Consider the following 21,016-nt stretch of genomic DNA (forward strand, 5'->3'; position numbering starts at 1 on the left):
TTCTCTCCCACCTCCCATTCTTTTTCTTTTAATTTTTCATATATGCCCGCAGGCAACAGGACCTTTAACATTTTAATGATATCAGGATACGTGTATTCTCCCATACGGAGCATGTCCTTTAATTCACGGTGAAACCCTGCTGGATCTTTATCGTGACAGGGAATTAACTTTTTCATTTCCAAGAGTTCTATTTTCGTGATAGGGGTGTAAACAAATACTCGTTCTAGACCACCCCCCTCTCCCTTAACTGGGTGTACTTCTCGTAACGGATTCTGTCTATCTATGTAGAATGATTTTCTTTCTGGGGGTGGAACGGGAACAAAATGTGGATTCAGAAACGTTCGGTATTTGTGGCGCTGTTCTAATATGACACTAATTAAATCGGTACCTAGACCTTTCCATCTGTTTTGGAGTAACTCGTTCAATACATCATGTAGAGGACCTGGATCAGAATGCTGTTCCTCATACAGTGTAATGAGGTGCTGGATCATATACATACCCACCAGGCGTTGCTCGGCTGGGGGCAGTTTCAGAAACGTTTGGGCCACTATTTCATCTGGAAACGTGGTAGAATCACTAGTCCATCGGACTGCTGATCGGGCTAGTTCTTGTTCATGCATGGTACTAAGCTCGCTATAACCTATTCGTGATTTCAGGATTTGATCGGTGACTTGGAATACTTGCTCAAGAGAACACTGTTCTGGTACTGGAGTAGGAAAGGCTTTCTTGTAATCTAGGCGTGAATGTCGGTCGGAAAGTCTAGTTCTACCTACATACGCTATTCTGGAGGGATTCTCGCTGTCTACCTCTTCACTAGAAGAGTCATTCTCTTTCTCGGTTGCTCTTTTTGCTTCTCGTTTCTCGTGTATACGTATTATTTCCTTACGGATTTTCTTGTACATACTCTCTATACAACCTTGTGTCTTGTGTTTTCCATCGGCTATATTGTCACTCCACCTAGTCAGGACTTTCAGTTCTTCTTGATCTTTTTCTGGATAATCTTGCTCTCTTATTAGACTATTAATCAGGAACTTTAAAATCATGAGCTGAGTCTCGACTTTTCTTTGAACCATGGCTTCGTGAATACTTCCTGGATTCTCTCCTGTACGGATAAAACGATTTATTCTGTCTAGATGTTCTCCCATATCGGGCAGGGTGACCAGATAGCTGGCAACCCGTCTTAAACGTAATGAATATATGACCATATGTTCTTCACCTGGAACTGGATCATAACGACAGTCAGTAAGAAGTCGCGTGATATCTACGTATGTAGACACTTTTGGCGTACGCTGTAACGCTAGGTCATGTAGCGTCAGACGTCTTGGTTGAGGCGGGGTGCGAGGAGAACCTCCCCCCGCGGCTCCTAAACTAGAATCGTCGGTGAATACTGTACGGGCTGGTAGAGTAACTGGCATAACGGGTGCATGTACTGTGGGCTGGTCCGGGGGTGCTGGAACATGAACTTGGCCCCCGGGAACAGTAGTTGGCGGGACAGGAATTACATTATTAACAGGAGCAGGCGGAACAGGATTTGCATAGGCTGGGACTGTGTCGTCCAAATAGGACGAAAGAAATATGTCAGCTGCGGTCGGTTTATGACGTAGCTTAATCGGGACCAATGGTGGCGGTAAATTACAGGGTGCTTCCGGGGTTGCCTTCGGCAAGCCCTCGGCAAGAAGAGGATACATACCTTTAATAAGGGCATTTCTCTGTCTGTCTGACTGTTCCGCTCTAACTCGTTCACCTTCTTCTATTAATTCCCTTTCTTGGGCTTTTTCCGAGGATTCCCTACTTAATTCTGTTCTTCTGAATTCTTTTTCGGTTCTTTTATGAGATTCTTTGCGCCATAACTCGATAGCATCTTTCTGGGACTGTCTGGCTTTCTTTTTCCATAATGCTTCTTCTACTCGCATGATGCACTCGGCATCCCATGTACCTGATACAGGCCATCTGTATTTCTCTTCCAGTTCCTTAGTATAGTCCGCCCATAAATCTAGATATATTATGGCATCTAAGCCATGCTTGTGATACATAAAATGTCCTGGACTGTCCCTAGGAGGGACAGGAACTGCTTCTTCGAGTAACCCCTTTCTGGTTTTTAACTGACGTAATTTCGAGAACACAATACACAATAATCACAGTAATTAAATGGCAAACAAAACACTCATACCACGACATAAAAATACATTGATAACAGTTCGAACAGAATACTACCTGATACACTGAAAACAGAACACATGAATTTCTCGAGAACGAAACTTACTAGAATTACTGGATGCACTGCTAAAACAGTACAGAACATACCGGTCCCATAAAGAGACACGTCATACCGTACCCACCTAGGTGAATACTTCGGACTGGATCTGTGTACCCAAACCCAACGGACCAGGAACAAACTAATGATCCTGTCTAGATACTTCCCCCGCGACGGTACTCACCGGGAAGCAGAAACTGGAAGGCCTCGGACTGGACTGGACTGCTACGACGTCGGACTATGAACTTCGGACTTCAGAAACAGGTGGGCCTCCGGATACTTCGGACCTTGTTCTCTCGGCTTGGGCTCTGGTCGGGACGAACCGCATTCCACACCGCTTCGTCTGGATGTCGGACCGCAGTCTCCGTCTCCTCCGTGGGCCTGAGGGAGACTTGAAGCAGAAATATCTGCACGTGCACGGTATTGTTCCGTCACGGCTGCAGAGGGTCAGGGGACCTGCGTAGCATCGCCAGCGCGTGAGGAAGGGGTACGTCCCTATTCGGGCGCCATTATGTGGTAAATAAATAATTAATTACCGGTACTATTTTTGAATATATTAACAATAACAGATAGCTCAATAAATAAGAGGCAGGATCCGATGTATCCGAGTTGAACAGGCTTTATTCAGGCAAAAGGGAAGGGACTGGATCGGGACAGCCTGAAATAAAATAGGAAGGAAGGCAGCTGCAGCGCTTCATCAACAGTTCAACATATATATAGTAAGACATTTCAATTACATTACATACAGTAGGCGTAACTTATGACAAACGTAAGATAAGAACACATGGGCGGAAGAAGAAGGCGTGCACAGGGCGTGCACGTAGACATGTGATGAGAAACGTCACAAAAGTGTCATGAATGGGCGGAAACATGGAGGGGGCTACCTGAGCAGCTGGGACCTTTAACCTAGTGGTGCGCGCAAACGGGCAATGACGTGTTACCAGGGAGAACTGGGGGCTATGACTTCTACACTAGAAGAGGAGACTAAAGTCTGCGGTGTCAGGACGACATGTACCTATAGCATATCTGGTATCTGGTGTTTAGAGTACATGTTGATAGAATCTAAAAGTTATCAGGGCAAAGGCTACTTGACACTAAGGCTGGTGCATGCATATATTCTACATGTATTGCGTGTGCTATGAATCTTCTATGAATATTAATACAGTAATTCTCTTGCATGGAGACAGAAAGACTAGACTATAGCTGATTCTGTTTATGCGGTTCAGTAGCTTAGGAATGTGAAGACGGAGAACTGAACTGATAACTAGAAGCATAACATATTCTTGGCAGACAGGCAGGCAGAGCCAGGCCGGGCACCGCGCTGCTTGGCAGGAAGTAAGTGAAGGGTCAGGGATGCAGGTGGGGGCTGTATCGCTCCTCGGAGTGGGTTCAGGAGACTGGAGCTTGAATCTGGTGTCCGGGCCCTTTTGAGGCCTAGAAACAGGGACAATGCGGTGAATTAACGTGCACACTGTAAAGCGTGGCAACATAGGCCTAATACTCGTTGCTTTCACGAGAACTGGAAACTGGCATACTAGAGTTGGACACAACTGTAATTGTGTCTTTAATCGATCATAGGGGGATATATGCATATCGATCATGCACATATAACATAGGATGGGGAACACGTAGGCACATATGACAAGGCAAAATTCAATTTTCCACAGTTGTAAACGTCATCTCCCAGCCCTGTAGTAAGATAGCTCTGCACTAACAACCAGGCAATTTCGTTCATCTTGTCCTGTATGCCATGAAGACAATTCAAAGGGTACAGGGGAGAGTGGAGTCTTCTCTGAACATAGCCATTCTATGAAGTGTGAAACATGTTTACGTTACAGAGTTATAAAAAATAAGTACTATTCAAGAGATTGTTCTTCATGAGTGCTTGTCAACCCTCCCGCAATTTTTATTTGTAAAAAATCTAGATGTATCTACAATTGTGCCTACTATTGATAGAGGGCCTTATTTACAAGAAAGTGATACAGCGTTGCACCTCAAGCTATTTGGCTGCGTCACACTGTGTCACTTTCAAAGCACAGGGATGCGTCATATTTACAACAATATGTTGCACCCCTGTGCTTTTCCCTGCAATTTGCGAACAATTGGCTGCCATGAGCCAACCCAGACACCCTTGCACCACGGTGCAAGGGTGTCTACATTTTAGGGGAGAATGCTTTTGTGCAGGAAAGGACACCTTCCTGCAGAAAAATAATCAAGTGAGGGGTTTTCCTCTATCTATGTGTGCTGCAGAATGCAGCATGCATATAAAGTGGAAAAACAAGTAAAAATATAAGTATTTCTCCTCGTTGCTCCAGTTTACTCCGCCCCTGGGGAGGTGTAGGATTCGGATGCATTCTCAGGTTTGGGAAATGCTGTAAATCTGGGAATACAGCAGAATCCATGGCTGTGGCATGGTAACACTCACAGCAGCACCCATGGCATGCCCCTTTCACGCAAAGTGGTGTTTGAAAAGGGGCCATATTTCCAAGGACACGAAAAGTCATGCAGAGTGGTTTTACTTGGTCTTGTAAATATGTAGCACCACACTGCGCCGCCAGTGAGTCAAAATATGTGACACACCAGCGCGCAAGGGGCTTGTAAATATGCTCCTGCCTTTATAACACTGTTATATTTTTCTCACCAGCCACTTACCCACAATTCTGCTTACAAGTAATTATTCATAATTCTGCTAGCTAATCACACATCATGGGACATATTTACAAGTCACTCACAAACGTAACATAAAAGTGCCCTGGAAACGTGCTATATTCTTCTAAATATCAAGATAGTCACCATAATAATATCTAATGTTGCTGTGTGTTTTTAGCATCTCTGAACAATAATAGTTTATGCTAGACCATAATATGACAATCAAATCAATCAGGTTATGATTCTGCTATGAGTGAATTTAATCTTGTGTGTGCATGAAGGGCATTGGCTATGGTTCTTCAGAGAAAGTCCCTGATTAGGTATGTCAGCAATTCTAAAATATGGCTTTCCTACAGCCTTGATTGATTGAATTAAAACTTTGTACTCCAATCCTCGACCCATGTCTTTGTCAGCTGTAACGTATTAGATACGTTCTCGAATGAGGCAGACAAGTCTGCCCATTGCTACCAACAGAGCAATACACATAACTGCTGAAGAAGACCCATTGTATCAATCACTACCTGAGGCTCACTCATGGTAATTTCATGGTAATTGGACTGAGCGTGTTTGCTGCCAGTACCCATCTTTTAAGATAAGGCGGTGGGCCACAGCTAGGGCAAGGAACCCTGGTCTGGTCACACATGAACGTGTGTTACACATTTACGTATGTGAGAGACTATGGTGGTGCAGAGCCTGAGAGCTGTGCACAAGATACATGCTAGTGGCAGTTTGAAACTGCAAATTGGAACTGTAAACATAATGCTTTTTGACCAGCCTAAACATTTCTTTTAAGTATTAAGTCACCCATTATGGGGCGCACTGACAGTGGGCCACCTTTTTGTGGCGCACTATCAGTGCTTCTCCTGACGGCTTCTATGCCTTTGTTTTGATGCCCATAATACAGCACACGAGCAGGGGCAAAGTGATTTCCTCATTTGCATAGGGCCAAGCCTCCACAGAAATTAGGAAACGTCTTCTGACGATAGGGGTGGTGCTACATGTGCACCAGCGCTATTAGTATTACATAAGGGGCCACACAAACCTCTGCAGCCACTTCTGTAATGTCAAAGTGCGTGGGGTGCACAAAGCAGGCACACATGCCCGTTACACCCCAGGGCACTTTGTGGAATATGGCTGCTAGTGGTTGGTTCTTCGGCCACACTCTATGTGGCCTGGAGTGGTTAATGAAAAGCTCTGGTTCATGTTATTTTGATTTGCACTGCTTTATTCACACAAATGGTGATTGGAAGAATGCTTGCAATTTGTCTAACCACTGCCAATCTCTTGGGATAGCATTCCAGCCCATCATTCTCTTGTCCACCATACCAACTTGCTTTGGACCCAGCCAACCTAACTGATTAGCCCCAATCAGGGTTAATCAGTCTTGGGTTGCTTGTGTTCCAGATAATGTGTCAGTAAACATGGATTTGGGCCAAAAAGTTCACCTACCAGGTAGGCGTAACAAGGTGAAATATCTTTATTTTTCCTCATCAATTCCTCTTTACAGTTGTACTGTATTCTGTAGCACACATGCAAAGGTGTCCTTTCCTGCACAAAAAAAACTATTCTGACCACAATGATTCATGTCCCAAGGGTGCCTTGGATTGGCATTAGGCATCCAGAAGTACATCAGCGCTGTAAGAGAGCAGAACACTTTGATGCAATGCAGCGCAGTAACTTCCCTTGCTGCATTGCATTTAGTCAAAGTTTAGTAAATCTAGCCTTAGAGTCTGTGAAATATAAGCAGGGGCTTAGGCCCAACCCCCCACCCGCTTACCTGGGGCTGGTCGCCCCACCAGTCTAGGCCAACTAGACTAGGCCCTTTCTGACCCTCTCGGCTTTGCACCTTGAGGCTCCCACCTCACTGAAGCCACCTCTCCTCTCTCTCTCTCTCACTCGATCTCTTTCTGACATTGTCATCTCTCTCTTGTGTCTGTTTTCTGCTTCTCTCTCCACTTTTGTGCCATTCTCTCATTAGGGCCTCTCTCTTTTTTTCACCTATTTTGTACTTTCTATTCTCTTTTACTACTTTTTGATAAGTCGGAAGTATAATTTTATTTTTCATTCTAAAATCATATGCATTTATCAATGATAATAACACTGGTTGCTCCAAAGGGAACGTGCAAGAAAAAAGTGCTTGAAGGTGGGGAAGAAGTTCGACGTGAATTTAGGAAAGAAAAAAGTAAAGGGATTCAAGGTGAGATTGATCAACTGTATCAATCAAGGTGTCCTAGCCCAGTTGTCTATTTTACATGGTCTATTTACAATTGCTTGTACAATCACAGATTGTAATCATCTGTGGCACGTATTCAATAGGGGCTCGGTGGGTCCAGGTACAGGGGGGGTGGGTATTCGTCGACGTTTCGACTCGACTTGTAGCATATAGGTGAGTGGAACCTTAGCCTGTGAGTCTTCCTCAGGACAGCAAGGGGGTAGGAAGGGGGGCAACCAACTGGTGGTTAGGGACCCTCATCCTCACTAGACATAGTGGGGAAGGGTAGCCGTTTCAAGGGGTTAATTAAAATTCATACGGATGCCTAAATTGGTCAGTCCTGAAATCCACTCAGTTGATGAATTCTAAGAAGCGATCGCTGTCCGCTGCGGTTGAAGGAGAAGCTTTCCTTGCCAGCTCTTTCTCAGCTTCAGCCCACCTCAGCCTCCATCCCCCTTCTGAGCTTAGCCCACTCCCACCTCCCCACTCATTACCTGCTTCTCGCATCATCTTCTTGCTAAGAGCAGCCCCATCCACCGCCCCGTGCAGTTACCCCTTTCCTGGACCAACTTAATGGCGACCGCTGCACAATCCCATTGAACATGTGTCTAGGCCCAGCTCCCCACCTACTTACCTGAGACTGATCCTCCGACCAGTCTAGGCTTTTTCAGACAGGGCCTTGCGCCTCGTGTCTTCACCTCACCCTCGCTGCAGACACCTCTCTCTCACACTCGCTCTCTTTCTGCCATTCTCATTCTTCATCTCATGCCTGTTTTCTGCTTCTCTCCACTTTTGTGCCCATTTCTCTTTGGGGCCTGTATCTCTTTTTCCCCTCTTTCGTGCTTTCTGCTCTCTTTCACCACTTTTTGCATTTCTCGCTTTTTGTGCTTCACCCGCTCTTTTGTGATTTCTGCTCTTTTTACCACATCCTCTACTTTTGTGCTTCTTTTTGCTTTTCCTGCCGCTTTCCTTGTCAGCTCTTTCCTTCCCTCTGAATAGTACTGCCCACCACCCCCTGCACTCCTCCCCCTCCCAGGACATACCGAATGGTGGCCGCTGAGTGGTCATGTGCAGCGGGTGAGCTGATAGTGCACTAAAGGACCTGCCTGTGGTTGTCTGTGCCTGGACAATACCCAGCTGCAGAAACCCTGGTTTGATCAACCCTCGCCGCTACACCACAGCATCTTCCACTCTCCCAGATGCTTAATGGTGTAACGCCGTAAAAAAAAAAACTAACTCCACACCATCAACAACGTAGACAAGGACATCGCCATCTTCAACAAATAGACCAACAAATGTGCAAACTCACTTGCGCCCTTCAAAAACAACAGACAAAGAAGACCCAACAAACAAGCCAACTGGAGCACAGACAACCTCCGGTAATCCAAATACCACTGCAAACATCTAGAAAGAAAATGGAGATCCAACCACAACGACAATGCCAGATCCATAGACATGGCTGCACTCAGCTGCTCCCACCAACCACCACCAACCAAGACAAACACCTGACCATATGGAAAATGCTCACCAAAGAAGACAACACAGCAATCATGGAAATGGTTCACTCCAATAGGCCCATATCCCCACCACATCTACAACATGGGAGAACCATCCGTCAGCCGCATCTTTACCCACATCATCAACAACTCCCTCAAATCAACCACCTTCCAAGAAGACTGGAAGCAAGCTACAGTCAATGCTCTTCTCAAAATTCCTTCGGCCGACCTCAGTAATGTGAGAAACATTCCACCCCTCTCTCTGCCAAAGTGACGAACAAGGCCAAAAACAAACAACTCTCTAACCATTTGGAACTCCACGACCTACTTGACCATACTCCAATCAGGTTTTCAGAATAACCATAACACAGAAACAGCACTCATCATAGCCACTGGTGACATCCGCAAAATACTAGACCACGGAGAAACCAAAGCCCTCATCTTACTTGACCTCTATGCTGCCTTCGATACAGTCTCCCACCTAACCTTCATCAGAAGAATGCACAACAAAGTCAACTAAGGACTGGCCCTCAACTGCATCTGCACCTTCTTCACATGAAGAACACCGCGAGTCAGACTACCACCCTACACATCAGAGCCCAAGAATCTGATCTGCAGAGTCTAGCAGGGTTCAGGGCTCGATCCAACGCTGTTCAACATCTACAAGACATTGCTCACCAACATCGTAAGATTACATGGCATCCCCAGCGTATCCTACACTGATGACACCTAACTCATCCTATCTCTGAGTGACACGTCCACCACCACCAGAGCCAACTTCTTCGACAGCATGATTTGCGTAGCAGACTAGATGAGAGCCAAATGCCTAAAATTCAACTCCAACAAGATGGAAGTGATGATTTTTGGAAACAACAACTCTCCCTGGGATTCTCCCTGGTGGCCATCAGAGCTCGGATCTACACCCATACCAACTAACCACACAAGAAACCTAGGAATCCTTCTTGTTGACAAGCTCATCATGAAAGTACAGGTACATGCAGTCAGCTCCTCCTGCTTCCATATACACTGCATGCTCTGCAAGATCTTCAAGTGGCTACCCCGGAACACCAGACGCGCCGTCACGCAAGCCCTCATCACAAGCAGATTATGGCTAACCACTCTGCCTCAGGATCTCCAACCATCTCCACCGACTCCTGAATATCCAAAAATCCGCAACAAGATGCATCCTTGACCTCTTATGACGTACCCAAATCATACCACATCTCAGAAAGCTCCACTAACCCCCCCCCATACACAAACACTGCCAATCCAAACTTCTCACACATGCATAAAAGGCATTGTACAACATTGGCCCAAAATACCTTAACATCCTCCTTCATTTCCACCAGCTCACCAGACACTTGCACTCAGTCTCATTAGCACACACCTCCAGCACCCACAGAAGCAGACATGAGTTATAGCATTCTCCAACATTGCCCCAAGACCTGGAACCTCCTCCCTCTACACATCAGGGCTGCAGTCTCAAATTCCACAAGAAACTGAAAACAAAACATAACATACCAAGTCAAAATCCTTCAATGGGGCAAGGTTGCCGACTGTATCTGAGGACGTTTATTTGAAGCCAGATAACCATTGGATGAGGTCCCACTGAAGCTGTTGAATATGCTGAAAAAAGCTGTGAGAGCAAAGTTCAAATTTCTTGCGCATTGAAGTCCTTTCATTGGTCTAATACTTTTGCACCTTCAGCAGGTCAATATTTCTTTGTTTGGGCTTAGGGCCTGATTACGAGTTTGGCGGAAAGAGTACCACTGTTGAAACAGCATTGGATTCCCCATCTCTGAATTTGGCCATCTGCCTGCCCTATTACAATGCATGTGGTTCCATAGACGAAAGACTGGCGAGGTCCTGCCACCACCACCAGGAAATATGGACCACGGCGGCACAGGCCAATGTATCTGTCAAACAGTGGACCACCAGTTTTTACACCGGCGCAATCACGATGTGCCTTCCTACCTATGTGACTGTGTAGGTCAAACCTCCAACCCTGAGCTTGTGGAATGGCATGTATATAAGGCTCAATCTCACCTGTACTCACCTTCCCATTTCTGTTCCTCCATGGAGCCGATCTGGCTCACCCTGCCTCTGCTGCTGCTGTTTGAACTGTATTGCATCTGTGCGAACACACTAGTCAAAGAGCTTTTACCACAGAACAATTCAAGAGTGCACGGATGTCTCTAGCTACATGGTCCACAATAGTGGCTTTAACATTAGCATGAGCACATGCATGCATGCTACATGACCTGTAAACAGTTGCCAATATTTTGGTTTAATTTGAACCACCATAATTTTCCTTCATTTCCTTTGTTTTTCGGTTTTCCTGGAGTGATTTTTACTTGTAATTTTTTTAGTTTTTATGATTTGCAATGAACTTGGTTACTTTGCTGGATTCAGCTTAGACATTTAGGGCCTTATTACGATGGTGGTCGGCCGAGCACCTGGCTATCATGGTTGTGGGATGGTAACCATCCGACTAGTAGTCAGTATCCCATCCAACATATTACAATGCAACCAAGCTGCAGGCCTAGAAAAGGGCCCCAGCACAAGCCGCAAAAGAAAAGGACATGTTTGTAAACCATGTGGTGCCTGGCACACGGTGCATGGATGTTAGGGGGTGCACTACATGTGCCCCCGGCTCCATAGCGGAGGCCCACGGGGAGATAGGGGCATTGCTAGGGCCCACCCCCCAAAGTCCCTTTCCGCATGAACATGCAGTCGGGAAAGGATATCTTAATTCCTAAGGTGGTGCCTGTGCAGGCACTGACCCATTTTGGGGATTAGGCTTCTGACTACTGCCCCACATGCTCCTTGAGCCTGTCAGAGGCGGAGATCTTTCCACCCCCTAGCTGGCTCCGACGCCAGAATCGTAATCCAGTGGTCAGACCGATGACATAGATGTCGGGCCGACCGCCACTGATGGCCTGCCAGTGGCGGTCCCACCAAATCTTAATGAGGCCCATAACTTTGCCATTCTTTTTGGGTTACTTAGTATTTATTTTTGACTATTTGTGGGTTGGATATTTGACAGATGGACGTGCATCAATAATCGCAGGCTGGCAACTTTAAGTATGATACTTATTTGAGGGCAGAAATGTTATCTTTTAGTACATATATTTGTTTTGCTTTTTGTGCAGGAAAAGCATTTTATTGTGTATGTGTGTTTAAATTTGGAGCCGCTTTGTATATTTTAATATTGCATTTTTTTGGTCTTCATTAAATACTTTTAATTAGGTATGGATATAATTTATTTTTATTCATCAGTTGTAGTTTATTAATATTTTTTGACTGATTTATTATGACCATGGCAGTCGGGCCATCTTGGGACTACTGCAACTGCCAGGGACCAGATCCCTGGCAGTGGCGCTGAGGTTTTGAGGCTGCAATATCCTTGGCTGGTTCCGCCAAGCATATTACAAGTTTCCTACATGGCAGAGGGGAAATAAAGGGTGCCCTACAGAGACTTCGAATTGTAGCATTTCTTACATTTCCCTGGTTTGTTTAGTTATTTTATATTTGATTTGGTTAACTGTTGTTCTATCCTAACTTGTTGGTAGCTTTGTTCTTTTTGGAGGGTTTCTATGATTTTGTGGAGTGCTTGTTGAATTCTTCTTAGTGTGGCGTGAAAGGTCTTGTGTCATCCTTCCACTGCCTTGTTGGTTTTGGCTTGTTTAGCCATTGTGCTGTCAAAGATATTCCACCATGATATTTGGAGTTTGTGTTGGCATCTGTGTCCAGAGTGGTGTAGTCTGCCAAATCTAATGTCTTCGAAGTAGTCTATTAGTGGACTTAGGGGTCGATTACGATGGCGGACGGACCTGCGTCCGTCCGCCACCCCCGAGGCTACAGCATTGTGCATGCAAATGCAGGGGGGTACCCCCCTGCATTTGCATGCACAATGCGGCAGGCACCGCGCAGTGCCTGCCGCTTTGTGCATGCAAATGCACACCATGCATTTTTAACTTTGCGATGGGTGCTGCTTAAAGCAGCACCCGCCGCAATGTTAACTATACGGGGTGTGACTGCCAGGGTGGCGGTCACATCCTAATACCAACGGAGGGACCGCCGCTGCACCTGCGGACGGTCCTTCCACCTCGGAGGTGGCGGACGGACGCAAGTCCATCCGCCATCGTAATCGACCCCTAAGTCCACTAATAGACTACTTTGAAGACATTAGAGTTGGCAGACTACATAACTCTGGACACAGATGCCAGCACAAATTCCAAATATCATGGTGGAATATCTTTGACAGTACCATAGGTACCCCTCATGTGCACCCCCACCACTCCCTTCACCCTGGGGGCCCGCAACGGGCCCCCAATGCAAGGACCGTATGCCTTTTCGTGGCGGCATTGCCACCACGGAAAGGCATATCCCCCAGCACATCCTAATATGGCTGGCGGTGTCTGATAGACACCGCCACCATATTAGAGCGTTTCCGTTGCTAGGCGACCGCGACGGAAAAGCGGCGGACGGTCTTCCCCTCCGCCACCGTCCCCCCCTCCATCGTAAGATGGAGGGGGGAACAAAGGTGGCGGACGGGCAGGGATGGCGATCCGTCCGCCATCCTAATTGACCCCTTAGTTTTTGTTAATTTATTTGGTAAAATGGGAATTCTACAAGCATGTTGTAGTGGTTACCTACACCTTTTACAAGTACATATGTCAGTTCTATTACATTTTCAATTTCAAAGGTAAACTGTCTGTTGCATATTCTTAGGGCATATTTTTGAAGATGGCTTCAAATGCTTTGGTTGCAGTGGTAATAGCAGCCTTGTATGGCTGTGTGTCGGTAAGGTTTAAGTATGGTAAGCATCATTGCCTGTTCAACGACTATTATAATCAGACCCATTAGAATTATGAGACAACAGAGGGCGAAATTATGCCTTAGCTTTGACTAAATTATGCAGCAAGAAAAGGAAAATTAAGTGGGTTAATGCAGCATATTTTCTGATTGTGTACTTCAATGTTTTCCTTTTTACATTTGTTAACAGTCTGGACATGTCACATGTGTTGCACCTCATTAGGACCAGTTTAACACAAAAACATAGCAAAAAGCAACAGAAAGGGGACCAGGCAACCTTTGCAAAGGGAATTTCACTGCTCCTCAACATGTCACTGAGCTCTTAGTAACTTTTGAACAGTTTGAACTAGAAGCTACATTTGTTTTGTTAAGTTCTGTAAATTATGCAGCAGATGATGAATTATCTGACAAATGCAGCAGATCTTTAACTTGGCGAAAAATGCCAGGGTTGCACAATCACATAATTCCAGTGGCCCTGATCATAATTCTGTGTGGAGATTAGCTGCCAGTTTTTACTTTGATGTGGTTTAAAAGTTCATAGTAGGTTGCACTTTGTGTTTTTTATGGAGCACTGTAGAAATTTAGGGTATGTTAGTGTTATGATATACTCCATTGGCGGTGTATATCTGTGTGAATGGCGGAGGGCACATTTTTAATGTTCTGTCCTTCTTTCACATTGAGTTTTTTTTCAGTTTCAAATATGATTATTCTTCTGTCTTCATAGTGGTTGTCATGTAGAAGGAAGGGTTCATCATTAGGTGTAGTGGTTATGTGTTCTGGATTCTGCATGTCTTGGTCTCTTCTAGGGCAGCAGGGGTTTTACTTGTCACTTTTTTAGTATTTGATATAAGGCTTTTTAAAGTAGGAATTGCTAGTAGCTGGCCTGTAATGTCGTCATGTCCGTGAACGAGTGTGTCTTTTAAAGTGTTAGTAGTGGGTTTTTGGAACTGGTGCTCACCTTTTTAAATCTTGAAGCACTTGCCTTAATTCTATCTCTGTTACATTTGTTGGGTGGTTGTGTTCGCTCACATTAATTTCAATGTAGTGTTTTTGTAGCCCTCCTGTAACAAGCATTTGTATATTATATAGTCCATTTCCAATTCACATTCTCTGTCTTAGTGCTTTCATCTTTTGTGTATTCCAACTGTAAAAGCAATTGTCTGCATTTCTGGGAGGTGATATATGTGGCTCTTGCTGTCATTCTGCAATAAAGTAGTATAATTTTAAAAGCAATTATTATGTTAAAACATTTAGTGCCTGATTATGAGTTTAGCTGTCCAATGGACTGCCAAACCCACGGTGCCGATGCAGCAAACGTCCGACAGGCGGTCTGACCACCGTATTATGACTTTGGCAGTCGGACCACCGTAAGACCACTCCTACTACCAGGGATCCACAATCACTGGCGTCTTGCAGTGGTCTGAGGCCACAATGTGCTGGTGATGTAGCTGCTGCACTGCCTAGCATATTATCTCCTTTTCACATCTGTTGTTTTCAAAATTGTGTTTTTTTTACTTACTCTAAAACTCCTTTTGTCTAGGTTTGCAAGTGTGGTGTTCAATTTTTGGTGTGCAGTGCTTCTTTTTTGCTAAAGTGGTTCTTTAATGTCTAAGGAGCAATATGCATAAAAAAGACGGAGTTTAGTAACTTGTTAATAGCTTCAAATTTTAATATTATGGCAGGTTGCATTGAAGTTGTTTAAAATGTAAAACCTACCTGTAAAGGTGTCTTGTTATGTTTTCTCAACTCTTCCTTCTGTCTCCTCTTCAAGCACTTTGACTGAGTTCCAATTTCTTGCAGCTGTTAAGTTTGTCCTATAAAAAATAATGAGGGTTTGTACTGTTTTTATACTGTTTTGTTAATTATGTTTGTATTTTTATGTTAGTTTGTTTAACAGTACAATGTATTGGCTACTTTGTGTCTAGTTTGATTTTCTTTTCCAGTTATCTCCTTTTGGGGTGAATGCTAATTATGGTTTCCGTTTTACTTTCAAATGTGTATATTTGATGTATTTTTGTATTATTATATTTTAATGTTTAATTTATTGTGTTTTAAATGTGTGCTGCAATATTTATTTCCTTGTATTATTATTTTTTACGTGTATTTAATTGTAATTGTAAATGTATGGTGAATAGATTTGGTTGGTGAGTAATTTTATATTTCTTATTTTTCTTTTTACATATTTTTAATAATACTTTTTATATGTGCTTCTTCATTACAGAGGAACATTGAGGATAGGGGTCACACACAAAAATAGGGCATTCAAAAACGAGATAGAGAAGCTTATATCAGTAATTCATATCACATTGAATGCAAAGACCAATAGGGAATGCATATTGAAAATCCAAAGCAATACATACAGTGCTTATAGTGCAAATAGTCACAATAAAATACACCAGTCTCCGGATCCTCGTATTCTTAAAATACTAAAAAAGGAAGAGCATATTGCCTCCATTTTAAAGTGCATGGCTAGACATCTGACAATGAATTGTACTCAGCGAGGAATAAAGATCACAGCAAGCATCCCATTAAACAGCATTGATACTAGATAAAAAACATATATGCATCCTTTATATTATAATAGATATAAAAGCTACTAAAGAATATATGCCTAAAATCCAGGCTCCTAAATTCAGTACAGCTACTCCCATTTAATAAAGTGAAAAAAATTATATAATAATGCCATAAAACCTATATCTGCCTAAGCTTGTTCTTACAATGGTGAGGGCATACAATTGCTTGAGCTATAAAGTTCTTAAGATGTGCAAATACATAATGTTTGTACATAGACCTTTCTAATCTATCATATGAGCTCCTCCCTGACCAACATTCTGCACATGAATGAGCCTCAAACCTGCTGGTGGGAGTTTACCCAGTCTAAGAGAGGCCCCCAGATTGTTTTCCTCTTCGGTCTAGCCATCCGCCCTTTATACTTGTATAGTGCAAACTCTAGATTGAACACTGACAAGAAGCGCCCTTGCCATTGTTGTAAGGAGGAGGGTTGGGTATCAAGCCATGCTGAAGCAATACCAATACGACAAACTGCCATAGCAAAGGAAAAGCCAAAGCCTCCCCTCCAACAACATCCGCTACTTCTTGCACACCTAGAGGCATGATTCGTGGAGTCAATACTAAATTAGAGCCTAGGACGTCCCCCAAGAATTTTGAAATCTCCAGCCTAAGTAAATCTAACTGTGGATATGTGCAGAACATATGGGTCAGATCCGCTTTGAGAGCCTAGCAGCGAGGGCAGCATATCCCCTCAGTGCCCCACCACTTTGCAACCTATGCAGGAGTAAAATATAGATCAAAGATTGTTTTATAATGATGTGCCTGCAACGCATAAGAGCAGAGTTGGGTGTGGCTGAGCTATAGGGATTCATGCAAAATTAAATCACTTGAGTCTAGTCTATGCTACCACTTACTACTGTGTTTCTCCAAATCATCTGAAATGTTAAAGCACACGTTTGCATATATCTGGCTGATCGTACACCCCTCAGACCCAAGCAGTAGCTCCAGAAGTGGATCCCCGGGAGAACCCAGCAAGGCCCCCAGTTTGTCCTAGTAAAAATCATGTATTTGCGGATATTTAAAGAAATCCATGTGGTTTAAATCAAATCTATGCCGGAGCTCTTCAATTGATGCCAGGCCTACTTCTTGAAAATTATCCCCTAGTTTTGACCGCCCCCCACCTCTTCCATCTTGACAAGCAGGTATCCTAGAATATATCTGGCAGCGGGGAATTTCTCTGTAGAGGAGTGTACCAATAAAGCCTGACTAGGCCCACCTTTATCCGCCGAGAAGCCCAGATCTTAAAGACTGCCACTAACACCTTGAAGCTGACCTTTTCATAATAGCTAGATTCAACCAGTCTTGACCAACGGCCCTTAGCCTCTCCTCCAATAGCAGCTCATAGATAGGAAGTGCATACTCTACAAGCCCCTGTACCCCATCCTTTTCTCCTATAAGAGGTCTCATGCATTGAATACCAGTGGCCAGCTGGCACAATTTAAGATTAGGAAGAGCCCATCCACCTCTCTCCTTAGGTAAAGCCAGAAATCGAATCCCCCTCCTAGTCTTGCCATAAAACCAGATCAATCTGGAGATCATGGTGTTCATTGCTTTGATCCAGATATTTTCAAATTCAAGGGGAATGGCACGAAAAAAATATAGGGCTTTCAGCAGAAATAACATTTTACCAATTTTACATCAACCCACCATAGAAAGATGGAGGTTATTCCATCTAGTAGAATCCCTCTTGGCTTTCACAATTAAACGGGCAATGTTGGTTCTAGCAGTCTGATTGACTTCTGAACTAATACTAATCTGCAGGTATACAACCTGCTCCACTACTCGTGAATCCTGGGTAATAACCAACTCATTCACTACCCAATTGTGTTTTATTGCTATTTATTGCCAAGCCCTAAAACTCACTAAACGTGCCTGCTTCTTCCTCTAATAACCACAAAGCAGTATTCACAATTGCTGTTACAACAGCAACGTCACCTGTGAAGACTAACATTTTTGTCTTCCAGCCATGTCGAGGCACTGGCAGAATGGCTGGATTCATTTCTGGCTTAATGATAAGGGGATTGATACAAAGCTCAAAGACCAAGGGGTAACCGGGACATTCCTGCCTGGTTCCTCTCTTAATATAAATAGGCTTGGATTGTCCACCCATTATTTGCAGCTGGGCCATAGATTTATGATATTGCCTGCTTAGCCTTAATAAAATGTTCTCCTAGTCCAAATGAGCCCATTACTTCCAAAATATATTCCCAGGTGACCCTATTGAATGCTTTCTTTGCATCCAACAGGGCTACTGCCATGGGCTGATTCGCAACATCAGTTGCATCGAACAGCATTATCACCTAGTGAATATATTTGCGCTAATAAAGCCATATTGATTCGTAGAAACCAGTTTGACAATAATATGATCCAGACAGCCAGCTAAGATTTATACATTTATTGGCAGATAGAAGCCTGGATTGTAAGGAGCCTTCCCTTTCTTTGAAAATAAGATGATGTTAGCTGCAGACCAAGAATCAGCTTGATATATTCAACCATAATAACCCTGTAACGCTTCTCGGATCTCCTCAGGGTCTGAAACTAGGACACCACAGTCATCTTTTATTTTGCTAATATAGCCAGCTACTACCTTCTGCCATGTACGTACTGTCAGACTATGCCCCACCCGCTCATTATATTCATAGTATTCTTGCCCTTTGGCAAGACATTTTCCTGTAGTCTTTTTAGCTGTGATTCTATTCAGTGCAGCCTTGGTCCCTGCTATCTGCTGTTGAGCTACAAAGGGATCTGTCCCGGCAGAAATAGATAACACAAGCTGAGCTTCCGCCTTACTAAGATTCTGATATAATTCTTTTAAAAGCAGTTGACTCTGCATCTGTCAGTTCAGACTAATCCTGAGGGTTTCCCCCCAGACTCCTGCATTAAATGTGTCCCGCCTTCCCCGATTCTGGTTGTTTCTCTATTGAAATGTAAAAACTCAGGGATCCAAGCATTTGTGTGTTCCAAATAAGCTGGATTGGATAAAAGACCTCTCTCAAAGGCCCAGCTCTGATCAGTCCTAATAATCCAGTGAAGTGAGAGTTAAATTACTAGAGGATTGTGGTCAGACAGAAATCGAGGGAATAGCCCTATTTGACAGACCGTTAAAAGATCTGTTGTTAGATAAAAGTAGTTGAGCCATGCAAGAGAGCCATGGGGAGCTGAGTAAAAAGTATACCCAGGATTTGGTGCTTTTAATTTAGTCCAGGCATCCACCAAGCCTGTCTCTTTCTCAGGGTCCTGAAGCACTTCAAACACACAAGGTTTATGCCCCGTATAACTACCAATTGTGCCCCCCAAATTGCCCTCTGATCCACTAAAGTTAATGTCTCCACATAATCTATATGGGGCAGGCCAGGCCACTAGGTCCACCGAGAGGAAATCCAAGACCCCTGGGTCGCCCAAGACTGGACCATACAATGAGCATAAAAAATAGACCCCAGTTTTGTATCAACACTCTATTATTACCCATCTGCCATATGTATCTGCAGAGCTATGGGTGAACTCATATAGCCTACTTTGTGCAAGAATGGCTACCCCCCTATTTTTGGTATCTTGAGTATTATTTGCTATTAGGGTTAGAGCAAACATTTCCAGCAAGTTCAAGTTAGCTCTATCTTTATGCATTTCCGAGAGGCAGTAAATATCCGTCATTAGGGTTTTTAGGTCCTCATCTACCCTTTTTCTTTTACCCCATCATTAAGGCCATAGATGTTTATAGTAGCGATCTGTAGTTTAGCCATATTGAGAGACTCTTTGCTCCGCACTGCCAGAAACCGCCCCATTATGTCTGCAGTTCCATCTGCTGTGCCTCGATTACTATCCCGTAATTCCAGAGTGACTTGCCAGACCATATTCTGCATCCATTTTTCTTTATTGCCAATGTGCCCCACTCTCCTTCCTACTGTGACCATATCTAAAAATCCATTCCCCTGCAGCTCCACCACCAGACTCCTGAGGGACATGAGCCCTCCCTCTGAGCCCTTCCCTCTCCAAACTCTACCCCTGTCCTTCCCCTGACTGATCATGCCCCTCCCCGACCACCTAAATGGAGCAAATCAGGCCACCTATGACCTGAATGATAGCTCCAATGTGCATCTCTGCAAGCTCCCCCCTTGCTCCGGTGCTTATGCCCCAGTCAACTAGCCATCAGAAGTGAGAAAAAAGGAAGCTCTACAACCCAAAAAAATGGAAAAACAGACAAATGCAGATTTGAGCCCATTAAGCTAAGGCTTCTTTCATATACAAAGGTGCCCACTGATTTGAATATCTCAGGAGCATATATCATCTGGGGCTCAGCATGAAATTTGTAATCATCACATCACTCTATCCAGCCAGTCCTCTTTAATAACGGTCTCATATTTCTAAACATTTAAGGCAGAGAAATAAAGAGGCTAATATTTACACTGTGGGTCAAGTTCATTTAGCCTGGATCTTGGAGGTGAAAGTTCTGATTTTACCTTTGATGACAGTTTTCAGGCAAGCTGGGGCTAATAAAGAAGCTTCTGCCCTTACCTCTTGAAATGGCTTAATCAGCTGCCTTAATCGCCGCAGTAACGTGGAAAAAGTCCAGGTGGACAAAGAATGACAGACCATTATAGCATCTTTGGTCATCTGGCCCTGCTTTCTCAAAAACAGACTGCCTAAGAAGGAACTTTGTAAAATGAATGAGAACTGCCGTAGGACACCTCTCTCCTGCTTCGTCTGAGTGGCTCTGCTTTTTTTAGAATTAGTGGGAATCTATGAACTCTCTGCTAGCTCACGAAAGGCACAGATCTAACATGAATACTCTGACGTCATTGCCTTCTGCTCTCTCCTTGATACCTAAAAATCGTAGATTGTTCTGTCTTTGACAGTTCTCAAAAATCTTCAATTTTTTACATGACATTGGAGGGTTGTGCCAGTTGAGATTCAGCATGTCCCTTCTGGACCCCTATATCCGATTCAACTAGCGATGTTCCTTCCTCTAAAGCATTCAGCTTTTCCCCAGTCTCCGTGCAGGCTTCGGATACCTTCTTT

The sequence above is a fragment of the Lissotriton helveticus genome, chromosome 4_1 (genome assembly GCF_964261635.1).
Source record: "Lissotriton helveticus chromosome 4_1, aLisHel1.1, whole genome shotgun sequence".
NCBI classification, from domain to species: Eukaryota; Metazoa; Chordata; class Amphibia; order Caudata; family Salamandridae; genus Lissotriton; species Lissotriton helveticus.